This window comes from Octopus bimaculoides, chromosome 1 (genome assembly GCF_001194135.2).
Source record: "Octopus bimaculoides isolate UCB-OBI-ISO-001 chromosome 1, ASM119413v2, whole genome shotgun sequence".
NCBI lineage: Eukaryota > Metazoa > Mollusca > Cephalopoda > Octopoda > Octopodidae > Octopus > Octopus bimaculoides.
This window is the reverse complement of record NC_068981.1, coordinates 131,986,904-131,996,965: the sequence shown is the minus strand read 5'-3', so window position 1 is coordinate 131,996,965 and position 10,062 is coordinate 131,986,904. Positions and strand designations below refer to the sequence as shown.

General features: G+C 35.4%; 1 protein-coding gene across 2 annotated transcripts in view; it reads right to left on the bottom strand.

Annotated features, from left to right (window-relative positions):
• LOC106874674 (phytanoyl-CoA dioxygenase, peroxisomal) overlaps positions 1 to 10,062 on the bottom strand; it is a 45,359-nt gene that overhangs the window by 29,881 nt on the left and 5,416 nt on the right. The window contains exon 1 of one of the 2 annotated variants that reach the window (XM_014922474.2): positions 8,064 to 9,182. The exons of the other annotated variant lie outside the window; for it this stretch is intronic. The gene's annotated coding sequence lies outside the window, so the exon portion shown is untranslated. Of the gene's footprint in view, positions 1 to 8,063; positions 9,183 to 10,062 lie in introns of those variants that run through there. 2 annotated transcript variants of the gene reach the window in all.

The window sequence follows — 10,062 nt, the reverse complement described above, 5'->3', positions numbered from 1 at the left end:
AAGCGGATGTTAAACGATGATGATGATGATGATGATATATATATATATATATATATATATATACATATATATATACTAGCTGGACCAGTGAAAACTTCATGGAAAACATAAAAAATGTAAGTATCTTTAAATTGTGTGCTGTTTCTCTATTGTGATACTTACAGAATATAGAAAGAAGTGTAAAACCAATAACTATATAATCCAAGCAAAATATCTCAGTTGCACAGACATAAACAGAATTACTATTTAGCCTTAAAATACATCGTACATATTCAAAGAACCTTCTTGGTTTAGTGGTATGGAATGTTTTTCTGGTATTCTTTTATTCTTTTACTTGTTTCAGTCATTTGACTGTGTTTAAGCTGGAGCACCCCACTTCAGCTGAAGAAATCGACTCCTGGACTTATTCCCTGTAAGCCTGGTGCTTATTCTATCAATCCCTTCTGTTGAACCGCTAAATTACGGGGATGCAAACATGCCAACATCAGTTGTCAAGCGATGGTGGTGGGGGACAAACACAGACACAAACACACACAGACACATATATACGACAGGCTTCTTTCAGTTTCCATCTACCAAATTCACTCACAAGGCTTTGGTTGGCCCAAAGCTATAGTAGAAAATACTCTATAAAGTATAGAGTTGAATTTCGTGTAACCACCTGTTGGCAACTTTTCTCACCCACCCATTTTGTAGGGAGTATTACACATTTTTCTGGGCTCTTTTCACAGCTATACCCTGTTTGAAATTTGCATTAGTTTTTGTATGGAAAAAAAAGGAAGGGAGGGGGGCTTGTTTGTAGTTTGTAGAGAAAACATTAAACTAGCCGGAAAAAAAAACATGGTCTTTCCCCCAACTAAAAGACATGAAGAACTATCAAACAAGGCAAATAAGTACCAGGGGTGGGGGAAAGAAGAGAGAACTAACACTCAATCCTTCTAGAACTCCCAGGATTAAAACCTAAACACCTGAAAGACTTACCCTCTATTTGTTACTAAATCTCTTTCACTCTTCCTCATTGTTAAAAGTAAAGAAGCTAGAAAAGATCGATTGTATTTCAGTCTAATTGTCATTTTAAATGACTGAGGCTTTTCCCTCTCTGTCTCTATCACTTCACTCTTTTTCTCTATGGTTAAGAGAGTGAAAGTGCGTGGTTCAGTGGTAAGGGGCATTTGGCCCATGATTGTAAGGTCATGAGTACGATTCCCAGTGGCATGCTGTGTTCTTGAGCAAGGTACTCTATTTCACCTTGCTTCAGTCCATTCAGCTGGCAAAAATGAATTGTAGCTGTAATTCAAAGGTGCCAGCCTTGTCACATTCTATGTGAGGCTGAATCTCCTTGAGAACTATGTTAATGGTATGCATGTCTGTGGAGTACTCAGTCACTTGCACATTAATTTTACGAGCAGACTGTTCTAATGATCAGATAAACAGGAACCTCATCATCATAAGTGAAAGAAAAGGAAATATTCCATATCGTAAGGCATAAATGACTTGGGAGAAATACCACAGATGCCATCTTCCTTGTGAGACAGTTGCAAGAAAAGTATTTGGACAAAAGTAAACCATTGTACTTAGTTTTCGTCAACCTGGAGAAAGCTTTTGACAGGATTCCCCACTCTCTTATCTGGTGGTCTCTAAGGAAGCTAGAAGTAGAGGAGTGGCTTGCTAGAGCTGTATAAGCCATGTACAGTGATGCTATCATTAAGGTGAGAGTCGGCCTTGAATACAGTGATGAATTTAGTGTACAAGTTGGAGTTCACCAGGAATCAGTTCTTAGTCCACTCTTATTCATCATAGTTCTCCAAGCCGTAACAGAGGAATTAAAAACTGGATGCTCATGGGAACTGCAATATACTGATGACCTTGCTCTTATTGCAGAATCTGAAGCAGAATTGAAGAAGTTCCAGGTTTGGAAGCAAAACCTAGAATCAAAGGGCCTTAAAGTTAACCAAGCAAAGACTAAAGTTGTTGTTAGGAAAAATGTAGATAAAACTCTTTTTCCATCAGAAGTGCAAGATATGGCTGCATAAGAGATGCAGTGGAATCACAGGTAGGTTAACAGATAAAGTCACTTTCATGTGTGGCAGATGTGCAGGAACAATAAGCATTAAGAGCACAGTGGACTTTGCCCAGGAGGTTCTCTTGAGGTAGTAGATAGTTTCTGCTAGTTAGGTGACCAAATTAGTAACAGTGGTGGATGCTCTGAAAGTATTGCTTCTAGAATAAGAATGGGATGGAAGAAGTTCATAGAGCTACTACCTCAGTTGGCAACAAAAGGACTCTCTTTCAGAGTGAAAGGTAGATTTTATGATGCTTATGTGTGAACAGTTATACTACATGGTAGTGAGATATGGGCTATGAATGTAGGACATGTAGAGACTTTTTTTTTTGTTAATTTTTAAAAATATTTATGTAAAGCCTATTTTGTTACAAGTCACAAACAATCAATTTTGCAGTATTTTCAGACCTAATTAAATTCAAAAGTACAAGCCACAAGGACTTTTAAGTTTTGGTACATTTGTAGTTGGTAAAATTTCACTTTTATATTTCATGATGATCTGATCTACCCCCATCAATTTTTATATCAAAATAAAGTAAAAAACATTTCTCTTCATGACTACGATTTTCAACACAACTGGAGCTATAGCACTCTAGCACATTGAATTAGGACGAGGGATACTGTTCAGCAGTCAAAAACAAAAAGAAAACAAACAGAAAAGAAAAACTAGGACAAACTTTGTAAATGTGTGGGAATACCAGGGTGTTTGAGAGACCTTGACATGATACATGACTGTTGGATTTTAATTAAAACTATATAAGAAAAAAGTTCACATCTAGTACCTCTAAATGATAATTTTCCATGGAAAAAAATTTGACACAAAAATGATGAAGCAAAAAGTGTATTATTGTGTGTTAAAGCTGTGCTTGTCTCTATTGTACAGCACTATATAGTAACACTCCAATGTGAGGAAAAAACAGTGAAACCAGTGTAAGGCTAGATATATACTAATCAATAGAGATGTGCTGATGGGATGATGTGTGTGTTCATATAAATGCACTTTTGTATATACACATAATTAAGAAAGTGGGAGAGGGAGGTTCAAAGACACCAAGAGGAGGGCATATGTTAATCGTCAAACATGTAATAGCGACCACCTAACAAATGTAGCCCTTGAATATACATATTAAGATAATGTGGGGAGAGGGCATGGTTCAAGGATAAGAAAGGGAAAATAGCTGTTAATTGTGAAGCTAATGATGATGGTGGTCAATCATTAGATGGTGAAGTAAGGCATAGTAGGGTAGTTAAGTTGCTAGTATGGTGGCTATAAAAAAAGATAAAGAATATCCCAAAATGAACTTTTGGTGAAAAATCTGCTGGTGCTGGTGGAATGTAGAGGGTGGGATATAGCATATATTCTGTTACAATGGTACTCTGCTATATAGGTGAAATAGGTGCTATCTAGGTGAAATATATAGGTGAAAATATTAAAGTTTATAAATTTAAAAGTTTTAGTTAAAGTGCAAATAAAAATGAAAAATAAAATCAAGGAAGAGAAATAAATAATCCTGGATAATAGATACTTCAATTAGAAATATGAGAAAGTACTGGGTAATTCAAGTACCTGAAATTAGTAAGTTGAATTAATTATATATAGTGTTTACTTATTAAATAGAGCTTAACTTGACCTAACAATCAAGAGAAGACATACTCCAACAGTTCTGGTTTAATAAGAGTAGTGTTATAATAAGGTTAAGGTAAATTAAATCTAGATGGGATGGAAGAATAATGGGATAAGTGTACAAATGTGTTCTTAAGTGAAGTCAAAGTTATACGGAAGTTAACAGTAGCTGTTTTGTTGCAGTGCAATTTGTAGGAAAACTTAAAAGTTCTACAAGTGTACATGTAGAAAATATCGTATGCTGCTTGTTTTGTTCTTGGTATGAGGGACCTGAGTTAATTATTTTTAGTCGCCTAGGTAACAGAAGCTATCTACTACTTCTAAATACCCATCTGGGCATTTGACAAAGTCTATTCTTTGTACATTCCTAGTGTTTAATATACCTGCACATTTTCCCCACTTAAAGACTACTTTCCCTGTTAATCTTCCAGTAGTGATTCCTGATAAGTCAAGAGCTTTCCCTGTCTTCATATCCTTAATTGCTTTATCTACCAAGCTACAGTCAATTCACATAGCTGGCCCCTCTGTTGGGTCCACATTAGGTAGACTCTCCTTCTCTCATGGATTTTCTACATTTTGCAACTTTTCATAGTGGTACTTCCAAGCCTTCTTGCAATCCAAAACACCTTAAGTCTCTGGTCCTCTTGCTACAGAACATTAGAATACTTCCTCTTTTCTGCTTCTCCTTTGGCTAAGCATATCTGATTTTCTAGCCTCCCTCCTAGCTACCTGATATAGAATACTACCACCGTTCTTCCAGTCCTTTCAGGCCTGTTTCTTCACTATAATGGTCTTGTCTTCAACATCATTCCACCACCATCACATTACCCTAGGTTGGGTTGGGACTTTGCACCAGCCACAGATTTGGTCTGTTACACTCAGCAATCTGTCCTGTAGGAATTTCCAGTTACCGTTTATGTTACAAGTCTGTAGTTCTTCCTCTTTCTCATTAAATTTCTCAATTAGGGCATCCCTAAATCTCTGACCATTCAAAGGATCCTTAAGCTTTCAAATCCTTCTTTTCCAGACTGGTCTGCTTCTTGGAATCAGTCAAGCCTGAGTTGCTAATAACTAATCTATTTTGGGGGGTACATTCTTCACCAGAGAAGGTCTTTGCATTTAAGAACAACCTTGTATCTTGTTTTCTGGTGAGAATGTAATTAATCTAGCTAATGAGGTCACTCAATTGATAGGTTATCAGGTGATTTACTGGCTTTCTGAAGTTGATGTCATAAATCATTGGGGTGACACATAAAAAGCACCATTTGAGCGTGATCGTTACCAGCGTCGTCCTACTGGCACGTGAAAAAAACATTCAAGCGAGGTCATTGCCAGTGCCGCTGGACTGGCTGCTGTGCAGGTGGCATGTAAAAAACACCATTTGAGCGTGGCCGTTGCCAGTACCACCTGACTGGCCCTCGTGCCGGTGGCACATAAAAGCACCCACTACACTCTCGGAGTGGTTGGCGTTAGGAAGGGCATCCAGCTGTAGAAACTCTGCCAGATCAGATTGTACCTGATGCAGCCATCTGGTTTGCCAGTCCTCAATCGTCCAGCCCATGCTAGCATGGAAAGCGGACGTTAAATGATGATGATGATGATGATGATGACATATATATATATCAGTTGATAATACTACTTTAACACCTCATTAGATTATATTAAAATTTTTTAAATATGTATTCTGGATTAAGAATACCATTAGAACTGATAAAATAACACGCACTTTGGTTTGTAAGTAATCTCTGTAACACAATGCACTTGCTAAAAACCATAATTTAAAAAAAATAAATAATACTAATTTCAGACTAAAAATGAATGAATAAATAGGCATATTGCAAATTTCCAATGGATTTCATTTAACAATAACTAAATTTTAGGTTAAAATAAAAAATTGAGAAATTCAATTGTTTGAGACAGCTGGTATATTTCATTTGCAGCAAAAGACTAAAAAAAATTGTTTCTACACTTTGAGGCCAAGCTTCAGTTGAAGAAAGACTTAAAACATTTTAATAGGTGTTATTAGAGGAATAAAAATAACATAAGCAAAGTTGCCAATGTGACTGCTTCTTACAAAAATATAGATTCAAAGGAGAAGAGTATGATCAGTTTCAATTTGATCATCAGTCTTACATGATTGCTCAACTTGCAAGAAATAATAACCAATGTGCCTCAGTTGACATGCTCCCATTATAAAAGTAAAGAACATACTGGATTATACAGCCTTTGATATATTATATGTCTGAAGAAAACAAAACTTTAAAAAATATATTTGTTATGGCTAAAATGCCTTTGATCACAGATCAACTGTATCAGAATAGTCCTTTCCCAGAGATGAAAGCAAGAATCAACCCATATACTGTTTCTGCCTCTTCATTATTCCTTATCAGTTGGACAGATTACCATTTTAAAAATTCTAGTCTAGAATGTTGTTATTATTATCACCTATTGTTTTAAAAGTCTCCATCTCCAGATAAGCAAGTCTGTTGAATATAGGCATAACATGGTGACAAAACACACATTTTCATTAATTTATCTCTTCACTTATCATTCTCTATTTTGGCAATATGACTCTATTCTGGTAACTATTGCTCTATATTCACGACCAAAATTCACTCGATACTGCCTTCTTCTCTTCACCCTGGTTACTTTCACTCCACTGTGGCTTGGCCAATATCACCCGTTATTACAGAGAAATCCACTACTCTGATTACACTGTGTAACAATTTTTTTCTTTTCTTGTCTTAGGCCAGGGTTATTTCCTATTTACATCCATCTAGAAATCAAAGGAAATGACTACTATTCCCTTCAAACCTTGCTTCTGTGACCTGGACATCAACGTTTTTAAACTTAACTATTTTTCATTACATTTCAGACAGATTCAGCACTGAGTTACCGAAACAAAAATATTATTATAGCAAATATTCTGCCCAGTACCACAGATTTGCTTGTCAGCTGCTTGACCATAACCACTTGAACATATCCCTTAGTGGCTGACAATATGTGCATCTCTGTTCATGAGCAGGAGTAGTGGGGAAGCATCATAACTATGTATTCAGAGGGATTCTTTGGGGTTTGAATAAATATAACAAAGGCTAAGTTTATAAGCCATTTTTCTTACATTTTAGGGAACAAGCAAATAACAGTCGCTACCCAAGGACAAAAATTGTGTTATACTGTTATCAGTCCTCTCATATAGCCATCACACATCTAATCTAGTTGCTATTACCATTTCTATCAGCAATAAATCTCTATGCCACATCTTCAATATTCTCCAGCCTTCTAACTCTTCACACTAATGGTATGTTCAGTGTTTACAGCTCTGCCTCTTCACTTCTATGCCAATTATCATACTATTTCTCTAAATATAGTTTGAATATACTCAATTTTTCTCCCACTTATTAACCTTTTAACATAACGATAAAAAATCATTATTTTCCTTGAGTTCAACATAAGAGAACTTGAAGATAACAAAAATGGAAGTATGTAAATTTTCCATGCAGCCCATGCTCAGACAGAACATTTACAAAATATGGTCAATATAAAGTTTGAGACTCGTTAACGAAAACAAGAAAATACCAGCCTGCAAGGTGTTAAAAACTGTAGAAAACGAATATGAAAAAAAACCCCCAAAAAACTGCGCAAATGAACATGGGGTGGTGAGAAGAGGACTTTTTGAAAATTCACATGATCCGATTTTTCCCTCATAACTTTCAAGAAAATGGATATATTGATGAAATCTTATAGAAATACCATTCAAATAGCACAAATTATAATTATAAAGACATTTATGGGGAAATGTTTTCCAAAGGGTAGGAAGAGGACTCAGAAAGTTCACATGGTCTGTTTTTTCCCTTCATAACTTTCAGTATCTAGTTTAGCACCTGGTCACCAAAACATTTCTTTTTTTTTGCCGGATTCCTATGTTTTCGATGATGGAGATTCCAAATATGTAAAAAATCCACATTTTCAAAACTTTTAATTCCATCCCCACCCTGCAAATTTTTAATCTTCAACTTTTTTTTTTAAATTCTTTCTTTCAATCTACATGGAAAAATACAGAGATTAAGAATATGGAAGAAAGAAAACATTTTAATTTCAAATTTTTTATGAAAAACTCCAAAATTGATTAACTAACCCCCCTCGCCATCCTATCCCGCTGTCTAAAAATGAAAATAAACGACTGTTTTGTCTGTTTCTGCATGCGTAGATTTATAGTGAAACAGCAAAAGGATCACAGTATGTGAAGCCCTCACCAAAAAAACTCGATATGCTAAAAATAACAGAGAATTTTTGTGTTTGTGTGTGCATGCAACAATTTCTACAGCTTATCCAAATGAACAGAGAAAGAAGTATGCAGAAATATATTTTACATACCTGTCGTATATGTCGGTTTTGTTTTTTCACTTTAAAGGTAAATGATTCTGATAGAAGCAACTACCTTGGTGTCAATTCATTGGAGTAATCTCAACAAAATAATACAAGTTTAGTCACTGGCTCAGCACCTATGTTTGTGTTCTTCCTTCCAAAATAACAAAAACTTTAACATAATAGGCACAGGAGTGGCTATGTGGTAAGAAGCTTACTTCCCAAACACATGGTTCTGGGTTCAGTCCCACTGTGTGGTACTTTGGGCAAGTATCTTCCACTATATCCTCGGGCCAACCAAAGCCTTGTGAGTGGATTTGGTAGACGGAAACTGAAAAGAAGCCCATTGTATATATATATATATTTTTGAAATTCTTGAATTTTATTTTTATACAACATAACAATATTGTTTATAAACATTCCCTCATAGTGCCCCAAAATAAAATTTCCACTGTATTAGCATCTTTGGTTTCTTAGCATCTTGCTCCTTTAACTGGTAATTAACATTATGATTTAAAGTCTACCCCTACTCTGCCTCTTTTATAGAGTTACTTATATCCAATTGACTACTCCTAATGTCTTATTTCCCACCAGGGGAAAAGGGGTACATATGATAATATTTATGACCATACCTAGCCATGAGCTGTCAACTCACTCTTGTCCTTTATTCAAAATAGACACAGTCTTCTAGTCTTAGATTTAGTAGTTGATAAAGAGATAAATGAATTAGAAATGAATTACAACCCTATAATCCTCACTATGCTCTATGTGATTCTTAGAAGTTGTAGTCTATTCTTAGCTACAATAGCAAGAACGTGGATTTCTTCCATCTTCTTGCTCTGTTAAAATATTTAAGAAAAATTATATTAATGTGTCCTACTTGTTAAAATTCCATTTATTTATCTGTGCAGCTGAAGATGGCACTTCATTTGAATTGATGTAATCATTGCATTCTTCAATTAAATGGAGCCGCTTGAAACAGTCATACTACATTACTACTTAATATGCTGTTGCTTATTTTGCATGCTGGGGTGTTGGTGCTGGTGCGCGAGAAAAACATTTATGGAAATGTAGTCATAAAATTTCTATTGAAATAAGTTATCTTTATATGCCATGTTTGCAATTCTCCATATAAATGATGGCAAAGTGTGTATCAAATGAAATTAAAATCCTGGTTCAATGACAGACTGATCAAGTTACTAAAGTTTTAACGTTGTCAGTAACAACATATTCTCTCTTTTAATTGAATATTGAAAAAGAGAGAAAAATGCAAGGGGAATTAATTTTGGTGGTAAGAACTAAACCCCTTGTTTCATCATTACAATTAAAAAGAAATTCAGATGTGTAACATTGTGCAAGTTAATTTCCATCAATGTTTTTCTCATGCCCCCCCCCCCAACACACACTTACATAAACACACATGCGGATACACATGGATGAAGTCCCATTTTGGAAGTATGTTAAAGCTTTTATTATTTTGGAAAGAAGAGCACAAACATAGGTGCTGAGCCAGTGACTAAACTTGTAGTATTTTGTTGGGATTACTCCAATGAATTGACACCAAGGTAGTTGCTTCTATCAGAATCATCTACCTTTAAAGTGAAAAACAAAACCAACTCTCATCTTTTCTGTTTTCATATAGGCGTAGGAGTGGCTGTGTGGTAAATAGCTTGCTAACCAACCACATGGTTCCGGGTTCAATCCCACTGCATGGCATCTTGGGCAAGTGTCTTCCAGTATAGCCTCGGGCCGACCAAAGCCTTGTGAGTGGATTTGGTAGACTGAAACTGAAAGAAGCCCCCGTCATATATATGTATATATATATATATATATATATATATATATATATGTGAGTAAAACTAAATACAAAAAAAGGGGTTTTGTATGATTGTGTATAGAGGAATATATTATTTTGTTTAAAAGAGTTCCCACACTGTCTGTTTTTTATGTTTTATTTATATTCCTGCAAAACCAATGTGGGATATAGAATATGGAATATACAATATAT